The 12,777-nt window shown below is 45.8% G+C and overlaps 1 protein-coding gene across 1 annotated transcript in view; it reads left to right on the top strand.

The window, feature by feature from the left end:
- Positions 1 to 12,777, top strand: part of LOC125753583 (basic proline-rich protein-like) — a 62,773-nt gene that overhangs the window by 10,680 nt on the left and 39,316 nt on the right. The window lies entirely within an intron of this gene.

Genomic DNA, 12,777 nt, shown 5'->3' with positions numbered 1-12,777 from the left:
TCTGTCTCTCAGCTTTCAGTATTGCAATTGGGAAGTCCTGAGTCATTCTGAATACTGATTCTGTGCATATGACCTACTTTTTCTTCTGTAGAAAGTTCTAGAATCTCCTCTCATCCTTAGTGGACTGGAGTTCCTTGATGGAATGCCTTGAGAAGGGTCCCTTTTTGCCATTTTGCTGGGAGTTCTGGTTGTTGAGTGGGGCATGAAAGCCCAGGGGCAGGTTTCCCTATTAGTACTGTGAGCGCTGTGCCTCTCTGGCAGTGTTCCAGGAGCTGGGTGGAGCAAGAGGGCTGAGGTTCTGGACATCCTCAACAGTTAATATGTGGACTTTTGTATAATCCCTCTGTTGCTGGTACCTTCTCCATCTTCTGTGCCCTCTGTCTACCTGTCCAGGGACCTTCTTTACTCTCTCCTAAAAAAACATTTCTGATCTGCCAGAGTCTGTCCTCCATGAGGGGACAAGGTGGGTAATGTAGGGAGGAGATCTAGGTGTCTACTCTTTGGAGTTTTTGAGCCGTTTCTTAAACCCTCTTCTACCAGTTTTTCCTACCACTAATTTCTGAGCCTTTTGAGGATTCTTCGGTATAAATCAGGCGAAACTGTCAGTTTTTCATATTGCCTGCGTGGTGTTGCCGTCTGATAGTACTTGTCCGTTTCTTTCCAGCCTCAAAAATTTCGCTGTGGGTTCCCTCTTCTCTTCTCCATTTTCTTCTGGGTTTTTGCATTTTGAAAGTAGAGTTTTAAAAGGAGTCATGTTACATACTTGACATAAATCCACCTGCTTCAACCTTATTTTTTTCTCATGTGGCTTCCCAGTGGTGCCATCTCCCTGGGTCAACTAGTCTACCTTTCTCCCTTTGGTTGGAGGTGTTCCCTTTATCCCTGTACCAAATCCCTGATCCATTTATCTGTGTGTCCTATTACTGAACTTTGTCTTCCACTTCAACAGATGTTTCTTGAGCACATTCTGTGTGCCAGGTTCTCATCTAGGCAATGGGAATAAAAAGCAGTATATTAAGCAAAATCCTCACCACAGGGAGATTACATTCAAATGAAGGGAAACAGGCCATAGGCAGGTGATGTCAGAAGATAAATGCTTCTGAGATAAATGCTCAGAAGAAAAATAAATCAGAGTACTGGCATAGAAAAAAAAAAAAAGAGTACTGGCATAGGGAGTGAGAGGTTGAGCTGCTGTGGATAAGTTGGTTAGAGGAATGCCACCTCAGGAGGTGACATGGACTAGAAATCTTCAGTGAATTAGAGACTCCAGCCATGGGTGGATCTTTAGAGGGCTATTGCGGGCAGGGGACATATCAAGAGCAGAGACCCTGAGACAGAAATGAGCTTTGGGGAACAGCAAGAGCAGTGTGGATTGTTGAATTGTCTACCTTTCCCTTCAAAACCTTTCAGTTTTTACCTTATATATTTTGGTGCTCTTTTGTCAGGTACAGATACATTTAAAATGTTTCTATCTTTCTTTTTTTTTTTTTGTTTCTATCTTTCTGATGGATTGACCCTTTTGTCCCTATACAGTGTTTCTCTTTATTTCGAGTATTCTTTTTTTAAGATTTTAAAAATTTATTTATCCATGACAGACACAGAGAGGGAGGCAGAGAGAGAAGCAGGCTCCTCGCAGGGAGCCCGATGCAGGACTCCATCCCGGGTCTCCAGGATCACACCCCAGGCTGGAGGTGGCACTTAAGCCGCTGAGCCACCAGGGCTGCCCCTATTTCAAGTATTTTAAACCCAGACAGACTGACTCCTAAATCCACATACTTACTAATCTCACGCCAGCTGCCCTGCCTCTCCAGGTGTGTCCCCAGATGTTCCTCCAGCGTCTGTTTTCTCAGTCATTTCAGACTCACTCAGGTGTTCTGTGTCAGCTGGATCTTCCTACCCAGGGGGTCTTTCTTTTTTTTTTTAACAGTTTTTTTTTTTTTTAAGATTTTTTTTTTAAGATTTTATTTATTTATTCATGAGAGAGACAGAGAGAGATAGAGAGAGACACGCAGAGACACAGACAGGGAGAAGCAGGCTCCATGCAGGGAGCCCGACGTGGGACTCGATCCCAGGTCTCCAGGATCATACCTTGGGCTGCAGGCGGTGCTAAACTGCTGCACCACTGGGGCTGCCTACCCAGGGTCTTGATAAGACCAGCTGGAATTCTGTTCTCTACTCCAGGGAAGTCCCCTCCAGCCCTTCCCAGGATACCTGTAGATTGCTAGACGTGGCTGTTTGGCACTATGTTGGGCTCTGGGGCCTGCTGGCCTACAAGCATGGCCTGGTTCTGTGTGGTCTCCACATTTCAGTCCCTTTCCCCTTGACCTCTCTCAGGGTCTCCCCTCAACCTTCCCACCCCTCAGCAAGCCATGCTAACACATGTGGAGTAAGTCATTTGCAGTCAGAGGGTAAGAGGGAAGGTGTACTTGACACAAACACAGGACTCCGATTTCCACGTTCCCCATCCTTGGACATCTTCCAGTGCCCTGGCTACTGGAAGATTTGTCATGGCCCAGCAGTACCCAACCCTCTACCACCTGCTCCTGGCTCTGGTCTCCTCCTTCCCTCTCTCCTCACCCCTTTCTTCTCTGAGCACGATCAGATTCTCCCTCTGCCTTTTGTAGAGCCATTTAATGGCTGCTTTAGTTGTCTTTGTTTTTTTGACTTCTCAAGGGTCAGGCATGTGGTCTGCTTTGGTCCAACCCATCAAGAGATTTCCCTAAACCCAGACTAACTTCAGAGTTGTGTGGGGCAGCAGTCAGAGAGAGAAGCATGAGAGAACTTCCCACCTGGCTTTGTGTGCTGGGCTTCTTCTGACTTGCTGCTGTGGCTGGGTGAAATGTTGGCATTTCCTGGACATTTTGATTATTTGAGGGAACAGAATATTTGAAACCAGGACTTTCTAGAAGAGTCTCAGAGATCTGTGATGATGAGTGAATCATTGAACTGAGGCCTAAGGAGAGTCTCTACCAAGTGGTAGAGTCAGTTTTCAAGTCCTATCTAGGATGTACCCTGGCCCTGGTGGGCCCTTTCTGGGTGTATTTTGGGTTATTCCCTTCCTCTCCCTGCACCCAGCTTCCTATATGGGAAATGGAAATAACTACCCTATCTCCTTACAAGCCTGCCATGAGAGATAAATGGCAAAAGAGCTTATGCTCTTGCTCTGCCTAATGCTTGGGAAACAGTAAGGGAAAGTTCCATCAAATAAATCTTTACTAGTTACATTTTATGACTTCCTACGGGTTTCTGATCTGTGTTTCACCAATCATGTGTGTGTATGTGTGTGTGTGTTTCATATGGGAAAGACAGGCTTCTGTGCTAAATCAATAGCAAGAGGATACTTAATTTTTGCATGGAATAGCAGGAAGCACCACAGAGAAATCTGTCATTTCTTTGGTAGAGGACAAAGTATATGTCCATACAAAAACTTGTGCCTGAATGTCCATAGCTGCCTTATTCATAATAGATCCCAAACTGTAAGCTGCCTGGATAGGTATCAGCTGGCGAAAGGAAAAGAAATTGTGTTATACTTGTATGATGGACTACTATCACCAATGAAGGAGAACTACAGATACATGCAATCATACGAATGAATTCCACAAATATGAAAGAAGCCAGACATGGAAGCGTGAATATTGTTATGACCTCTTCCCATAAAACTCTAGAGAAGGAAAAGCAATCTATGAAAAGTAGATCAGGTGGGAAGGTGGGCTGGCCCAGAAACGGGAATGAGCAAAATTTTGCCAACATTGATTGCATTTTTCGTGTAAAGTGGGTAAATTTTATTTAAGAAAAAAAAAAAGGGTTGCAAACAAAGCAGCAATAAAGGGAAACGTGCAACAAGTCGTTAAATTTTCTCATACATTTAAGTTGACCAACAGCTCACATAGGCAGTTTAACTATGCTCTTTGTTCATTGGGTTGTAAATTTACTTTCTTGTCATCCCAGATGGAGACATTTTATGGCTCAGCATCTGAATAAACAAAATCCTTTAAGGTCCAAGTACCTTGTGCCCAACAGTTTCCCTTTAGCTGAAGTGAATTCTTTTCTTAAGGGCAGATTTACATCTGACTTCATATTTTTCTCTCTCAAAGGCAAGGAGTGTTTCTGTTCTATTTCTGTGGATCTCTATCCTTAGATCATGGGGAGCTGCTGGAGGGTTTTGGACAGGCCAGTGACATGGTCAGATACACTTGGAAAGAGCAACCTGAAACCACCCTGTGGAGGATGGATCAGAGGCAGGTCAGGGAGAATCAGGAAGGCTAGTTAAGAGGCTGGAATAGGGCAGTTCATGAACCAGTATGCTTAAAATGTATGCATTTTTCTTTTTTTTAGGATTTTATTTATTTATTCATGAGAGACAGAGGCAGAGACATAGGCAGAGGGAGAGCAGGGAGAGCTCCCTGCAGGGAGCCCCATGTGGGAGCCCCATGTGGGACTTGATCCCAAGACTGCAGGACCATGCCCTGAACCAAAGGTAGACGCTTAACCGCTGAGCCAGCCAGGCGTCCCATACTTTAGTTTTATTTTTTTATTTTTATTTTTTATTTATTTATGATAGTCACACAGAGAAAGAGAGAGGCAGAGACATAGGCAGAGGGAGGAGCAGGCTCCATGCACCGGGAGCCCGACTTGGGATTCGATCCCGGGTCTCCAGGATCGCGCCCTGGGCCAAAGGCAGGCACTAAACTGCTGCGCCACCCAGGGATCCCATACTTTAGTTTTAAAATATGAGAACAAAAGACTATCACAGTAGTCCACATGATGTCCAGAGGCCTGAGAAAGGGGTTCCAGGCCAGGCTGGGAACAGTGGACAGTGTAGGGACTTGAGTGGGATTCTGGGTGTAGAACTGACAGGGTTTGAGGAGCGGCTGGGAAATCCAGGAGGCCTTGAGGGGAGGAATGGGGAGCGGGCAGGACAGGAAGGAAATCAGGTCCTTGAGCACTGAAGATGAGCCCTTTGGAGTGGTGGGGGGCAGCCCTGGCTGAGTAAATAAAGTTACCCTGCAGCTCTGGGATTCTGCTAGGATGAGGAGCCAAGAAAAGGCTTTAAAAAAAATTTTTTTTTTAAATTTATTCATTCATGAGAGACACAGAGAGAGAGGCAGAGACACAGGCAGAAGCAGGCTCCCTGGGGCAGCCCCAGTGGCTCAGCGGTTTAGCGTTTAGCCCGCCTTTGGCCAGGGGTGTGATCCTGGAGACCCAGGATTGAGGCCCACGTCGCGCTCCCTGCGTGGAGCCTGCTTCTCCCTCTGCCTGTGTCTCTGCCTCTCTCTCTCTCTCTCTGTCTCTAATAAATAAAAATCTTAAAAAAAAAAAAGAAAGAAAAAAGCAGGCTCCCTGTAGGGAGCCCGATGTGGGACTCGATCCTGGGTCTCCAGGATCACGCCCTGGGCTGAAGGCAGGTGCTAAACCTCTGTGCCACCCAGGCATCTCCAAGAAAAGGCTTTGACCCCATCCTCAAGTGTTATGGCTCCTGGGGGAAGCAGACAGCCTTCTTGGACCAATTGAGGAAGGCATGGAGGGGCCTTGGGGGAGGAAGTAGCCATCCCTTCATGATGGCTCCTTCATACAACCTTCTTACCAGTTTTTCTCTTCTCCCAGGCCCATCTGAGGAGGCCATTAGTAACCAAGTGACAAGGGTCTGACCCATCTGGGTGTGAATTGTGGTTCCAAAGTTCCCTAGCAGTGTGACCCTGGGCAGGTTGCTTAATCATTTGAGCCTCAATTTCTTCACTTGTAAAATGAAGATAATGTGCTCTTCGTCCTCTTTCCCCCTCCTAAAAATGTATTTTGTGTTTTCTCCTGCTGCAGTGTAATGTGCCCATGTTGTGCATGGAAGGAGATGTTGCAGAGTATGACTCTTGGGCCCCTCATGCTGAAGAATCCCTTTATTTAAGCTCCTCAGGGCTCAGTGGGCCTGGGGCTGCTGGTCCCTTGAACGGCTTAGTAAGAGAGGAACTTGGCAGGTTTACAGGCAGCTGGCATCACAGAATGCCGCTTGGGCTGGGAATTGACCTCTGTCCCCAATTTTCTGGGTGACCTTGGGCGACCCCTAGTGGGATGTGTGACGACACGCAGCATCTTAGCAAGGATGGGTTTTGCAGCTTTGTACCGGATTTTGCTGATATATTTACTTTTGCCATGGGTACCAGTAGCATTTCCTCCAGTACATCTTTCCATTGTGGCTTGCTTTTATTCACTTGGATGCAGTGCTCGAATTCTCTTTTACACCATTGTATGTATGGAATGGGGTTTTGTTTAGCAGCAAATCCAATATATTTTGTCACTTATAGTGTATCACTATTCGTTGATGTCATTTTTTTCTTAGCTTTGGGACTTCTTTTCATTCCAGAGCTTGTGAACTCCTTCTAGAATCCTCTGGACTGTGTTCATGTAACCAAAGTGTTTTTCCCTATAGAACCAATTTCAGGGCACATTAAATATATATATTTTAAATTTTATTTTATTTTATTTTTTTAAAGATTTATTTATTTATTTATGATAGACATAGAGAGAGAGGCAGAGACACAGGAGGAGGGAGAAGCAGGCTCCATGCTGGGAGCCTGATGTGGGACTTGATCCCAGGACTCCGATGTGGGACTTGATCCCAGGACTCCAGGATCACGCCCTGGGTCAAAGGCAGGTGCCAAACCGCTGAGCCACCCATGGATCCCCTTAAATTTTATTTTATGTAATAACTTTAAAAAATAGCACTTTCTCTGTACTGGGCACTGTCCTATGTACTTTATAAACTTCTTTAATCCTCATAACAACTCTTTGAGGTGTGAGTTATCTCCCTTTTTTTAAGGTTTTATTTATTTATTTGAAATAGAAAGTGAGGGATCTCTGGGTGGCTCAGTGGTTTAGCGCCTGCCTTCAGGCCAGGGTGTGATCCTGGAGTCTCTGGATCGAGTCCCATGTCAGGCTCCCCGCATGGAGCCTGCTTCACCCTCTGCCTGCCTGACTGCCTCTCTCTCTCTCTCTAGCTCTCATGAATAAATAATTAGAAAAAAAAAAAAAAGACATAGAAAGTGAGAGAGAGCACAAGCAGGGGGTACAGGGAGAGGGAGAAGCAGACTTTCTGCTGAGCAGGGAGCATGATGTGGGGGGCTGGATCTCAGGACCCTGAGATCATGACCTGAGCCGAAGGCAGACACTCAACTGATTGAGTCACCCAGGTACCCTATCTCCATTTTTAAAAAATATTTTATTTATTTATTTGAGAAGAGAGCATGCAAGCACAAGCAGGGGGAGGGGCAGAGGGAGAGGAAAAAGCAGACTCCCCACTGAGCAGGGAGCCGGAGCTAGGGCTGGATCCTAGGACCCTGGGATCATGACTTGAGCAGAAGGCAGATGCTTGACTGACTGAGCCACCCAGGTACCTCAGTGAGTTATCTCCATTTTATGGCTGAGAAACTGAGCCTCAGAGAGGTTCAATAACATGCTTAAGTTCATATAGCTAATAAATGGCAGAACCAGACTGCAATCTAATTTTGTTCTCCTAACTATTCCATTGTGTTACCTCTGGCCTCAAATTATTTTCCCAGATAATGTAAAGTTTGGATGCCTCATCTGTACTTGTGTATCTTACAAGCCAAGAAGCAGGTTACATTCAGCTACTAGTACCATATCTTAACCTTAGGCCTGAGCCCCAGTTCCTCTTCAAGGTGACCTTGGGCCCCCAGAATATTATTTGTAGAAGTGGGAGGGGCATGAAAAGAATTACACGAATTAATTAATTAATTAATTAACTTACTTTTAAAAGATTTATTTATTTTAGAGAGACTATGTGTATATGCAAGCCAGGAGAAGGGCAGAGGGAGATGGAGGAGAAGAGACGCAGACTCCCTGCTGAGGGCAGAGCCTGTTGAGGGGATGGTCTCACCACCTTGAGATCATGACCTGAGCTGAAATGAAGAGTCGGCCACTCAACCAACTGAGCCACCCAGGCACCCCATATGAATTATTTTAATGTTTGATTTATATACATTTCTTTCCTCAGATTTATTTCAATGCATAAAGAAGGTCCTGGGGGCCCCTGGGTGGCTCAGTTGATTGAGTGGCCGACTCTTGATTTTGGCTCAGGTCATGGTGGCAGGGTCATGAGATTGAGCCCCATCAGGCTCTGCACTGGGTGTGGAGTTGGCTTGGGTTTCTCTCCCTCCCTCTACTGCCCACCCCCCTTGCTCTTTCTCTCTCTCTAAAAAATAAAAAAAAAAATTAGGAAGGACCTTCTTTATTAAAAATCATATGCCTAGGGATCCCTGGGTGGCTCAGCGGTTTAGCACCGCCTTCAGCCCAGGGCATGAATCTGGAGTCCCGGGATCAAGTCCCATATCAGGCTCCATGGAGCCTGCTTCTCCCTCTGCCTATGTCTCTGCCTCTCTCTCTCTGTCTCTCATGAATAAATAAAATCTTTAAAAAAGTCATATGCTTATATATATTTATATATATGTATTTATTTTTTAAAGGGATACCCAGTTTATATATATTTAGTAATAAAGATTATCCCTCCTCCCCCACAACCCACACTACAGGTTTTGATACACAGTGGGCCTTCTGAAAGTGTTCTGAGGATGAAGACAGATCAAGCTCCAGGGAAAGTCTATCTTACCCCTTCTGAGAAGTTAATTTCTAGCCAGGGGAGAGATGCTGGTGATTTCTACAAGTTTATAGAGTTAGGTCTAATAGGTGATTATGTAAAGTAACTGCCAACTTCACAATGACCGATGAAGCTGGTTCTACTGTTTGCCTTTTTTGGCAGATGTGGCGGAAATGGAGACCAGTAGTCTGCCCAATGACTCGGCGGATGTGTGTGGCTGTGAGGCAGGGGTGGGATGGGTGGAAAGTTCTTCCGAGTGATGTCCTTTTTGGTTGCCACTGCAGTCATTGCTCTGGCTACTGCTGCCCACCACGAGTGCCAGCTCTGCAGAAAGGACTGTTGAGCCTAGGTGCCCAAGAACCAGCCAGAGGCTCTTGAGGGCTCCAGGGACCTGGGCTGCTGGTGCCTAGAGGTGGGATCCTAACATCTTAGAACTGAGAGGACCTTGCAGGTTCAAGAGGCTGCTGGCATCCAGAAGGCAGACGAGGCTGGGCATTCTAGCCTCACCTTAATTTGGGCTAAATTGGCTAGGTGACCTTGTGCTTGCCACTGCCCATCGGGGGCCTGATGTGGAACTTGATCCCAGATCCCGGAATCACGCCCTGGGCTGAAGGCAGATGCTCAACCACTGAGCCACCGAGGCATCCCTAGTCTTTCCATTTAATGTATGAGGACCTTGAGGTCCAGGGAGGGACTGGGATTTTCCCATATAATTTTACAGCCCGAGGAATTCTTAAAAAGATCTCTTTTTTGGTCAATGGCATGGTAAGTACAGAGGCCCTGGAATCAGATTGCCTGGCATATAGTAATTGCTCATTAAATGCGGGCCATTGTTTTATTGAGCAATATCCTTTATAGTGATCAAGTGTGGGTCTTTCTCTTACTGGTTGTATGACCTTGCCCTGAGCAGGTCATTTAACCTTTTCCTGCCTCAGTTTCCTTAGGTCTGAATTAGGTTAATAACAACCTCTCTTTATGGGGGAGGATAAAACTTGATTATCTATGTATAATACACTTGGCACATAGCCCATAGTAAGTGCCCAGTAAACCCAAAAGTCTGTCCCTGCTGGTTCCCACAGCCCTTTAGAGTCCTGTCCAAATTCCCCAAGGCCCTAGAGGGCTCTCAAGGCATCACTTTGTCACTGCCTACTTCTCATCTCCCACCAGTCTTGGCCTCACCACTCCATTTCATGCCAATTTCATGTCCACAGGGTGCTTTTTGTTTGTTTTTTAACCCTTGTTATTTCTGATTTCAGCTTAGATGTCACCTCAACAGGAAGGTTGGCCCTGACCCCTCAGGCCTGGTCTCCCACCCTTCCTGACTCATGTGTTTCAGTTTGCCACATCACACTTGACCAAGTTTGTAATGACTGGTTTTGTCCTTCCTTGCTCCATGGCGAACTGCCTTCTTCACTGTGGGACTCCCCAAATCCCCTGTAACAGGCTTGGAATAGATGATTCATGGTACTGGGCACCCAGTCTCCTGTCCTATCTCCTCACCTACATCCACATTGCTCTCCCGTGGGCCAATGTGATCAAGCTCTGTCCCACTTCAGACCCCTCCAAAGACTCCTTGGTGCTCTGGAGTCGGCCACAAGGAGGGAAAACCAGACGGTCTGTCACCTGACGTTGAAGGTGCTTCAGATCTGGCTCTAATCTTCCTCCCTGCTTCATCACACACACCAGTACTGAGGCTCTGAACAAAGTCCCAGCGCCTGTTTGGCTTTCTTTTCTCATCACTTGAGGTGACCAGGGGTGCTTCTGAACATCAGGTAAACCTCAGCCATTTATCGTCCACCCTCTGACTGTAAGCCAGCCTGTCCTGGTGGATATTGAGCTGTCAGGCAAGGAGCTGTTCATCTTAGAGCCTCTTTCCTGTAAGTATCACTCTGTTTCTCTTTTCCCAACCTTGTGGCCCCCACCTCCTCCTTTTCCTCCTTTGTCCCCATCAGGACCCATACCATTTTGACACACTGCCATCATCTGTGTGTTTCTGGCCTCTGCTTCCGTGCCCCTCACCCACTACACTAGATCAACTCTAAAATGTTTTCTCTGGGGATCCCCGGGTGGCGCAGCAGTTTAGCGCCTGCCTTTGGCTCAGGGCGCGATCCTGGAGACCCAGGATCGAATCCCACGTCGGGCTTCCGGTGCATGGAGCCTGCTTCTCCCTCTGCCTATGTCTCTGCCTCTCTCTCTCTCTGTGTGTAACTATCATAAATAATTAAAAATTTTAAAAAATGAAAAAAAAATAAAATGTTTTCTCTGGCTCTTTGAATAATGTAGGAACAGTCCCTTGAACAATCCTATGCTGGTTTTAAAATCCTTTGCACATTCTAATATAATATAATTCTAATAAGGGATGCCTGGCTGGCTCTGTCAGTGGAGCACGTGACTCTTGATCTCAGGGTTATGAGTTCAAACCCACATTGGATGTAGAATTACTTAAAAAAAACAACATTGTAAGAAAATATTGCATTTTAGAGCTCTCATTCTGTCCTCCCACCACACACATGATTTGTTTTTAATATCTATCCATGTTGGTGCCTGAACATTCGATTCATTGTGTCAGAGAGCTGCCTGGTATTCCACAGCATACATCCACCACATTTCACTTCATTCTCCTCGTGACAGACACGTTGGTTCCCCCCAATGCCCTGCTGTCATCAAGACCACTTCAGGGAACATCTTGTCCTGCTCCTTCTGGGTCTCAGCACAAACCTCTTAGTGGAGTGGCCAAGCCTTAAGGGGTTTACTTGTTCCTAGGTATCGTTGGGCAGCCTCCTGCATGAGTGCCCCAATCTGCCCTGCACCACCCAGTATAGACAGAGTCCCTTGTTTCTCCATCTTTGCTGGTATTTGGTATCCTCTTTCTCACTGATGTTTGGCAGTCTGATGAGTATAGTGTCTTATTTCTGATTTCTTTCTGAACACCGATGAGATCGTTCTGTTGTACTTGTTAAAATTTCCCTTTTGTGTATCTCCTATTTATATGCTTTGCCTGTTTGCCTCCAACTTTTTCTTGTAATGTGTTGGGTGTTAATTCCTTGGTTCATTTTAGGGGCCCCTGGGTGGCTTAGCGGGTTAAGCATCTGCCTTTGACTCAGGTCATGATCCCAGGATCCTGGGATTGAGCTCTGAGTCAGGCTTGCTGCGCAGCAAGGAGTCTGCTTCTCTCTCTCCTCTGCCTGCCCTACCCCACCACCCCCTGTTCATGCTCTCTCTTTCCTCTCAAAAAAAAAATAAATAAAATCTAAAAAAAAAAAAAAAAACCCACACACTTTAATTCCTTGGTTCATTCTAATACAGTAAAAATTCACCCTTAAAAAAATGAGTCTTAATAAACATACATGACTACATAATCACTACCACAGTCATGACACAATGGTTTTGTCACACCGCCCCCCCCAGAATTCTCTCCTGCCCTTCCCTATACAGTCTCTCTTCACACCTCTTTTTTTTTTTTTTTAAGATTTTATTTATTTATTCATGAGAGACACAGAGAGAGAGAGAGAGGCTGAGACATGGGCAGAGGGAGAAGCAGGCTCCGTGCAGGAAGCCCAACGTGGGACTTGATCCTGGATCCCCAGGATCACACCCTGGGCCAAAGGTGGCGCTAGACCACTGAGCCACCTGGGCTGCCCATCTTTTTTTTTTTTTTTTTTTAATAAAGATTTTATTTATTTATTCATGAGAGACACACACACAGAGACAGGCAGAGACACAGGCAGAGGGAGAAGCAGGCTCCATGCAGGGAGCCTGATGTGGGACTCGATCCGGGAACTCCAGGATCATGCCCTGAGCCAAAGGCAGACGCTCAACTGCTGAGCCACACAGGTGTCCCTCTCTTCCCACCTCTTGCCCCTGGCAGCCACAAAGCTGTTTTCTGTCATATAGTTCTGCCATATTTAGACTGTTCTATAAATGGGATCATATAGTATATAGCCTCTGAATTTGCTTTTTCCTTTTAGCCAGATGCAATTGAGATTTGCCCACGTTGTGTATCAGTAAGCCATTGGTTCTTTCTTATTGATGAAGAGCATATACTGCATTTTGTTTAACCATTTATCATTTGAAAGGTATTTGGATTGTTTCTAGATTTGTAAATTTGTTTCTGATGACCTTGACAGTTTTGAGGAGGTATTTTGTGGAATGCCCTAGAGTCATGTCTCATT

Source organism: Canis lupus, chromosome 24 (assembly GCF_003254725.2).
Source record: "Canis lupus dingo isolate Sandy chromosome 24, ASM325472v2, whole genome shotgun sequence".
Classification (NCBI taxonomy): Eukaryota; Metazoa; Chordata; class Mammalia; order Carnivora; family Canidae; genus Canis; species Canis lupus.
The sequence above is the reverse complement of the archived record's forward strand: the minus strand, read 5'-3'. Positions and strand labels throughout refer to the sequence as shown.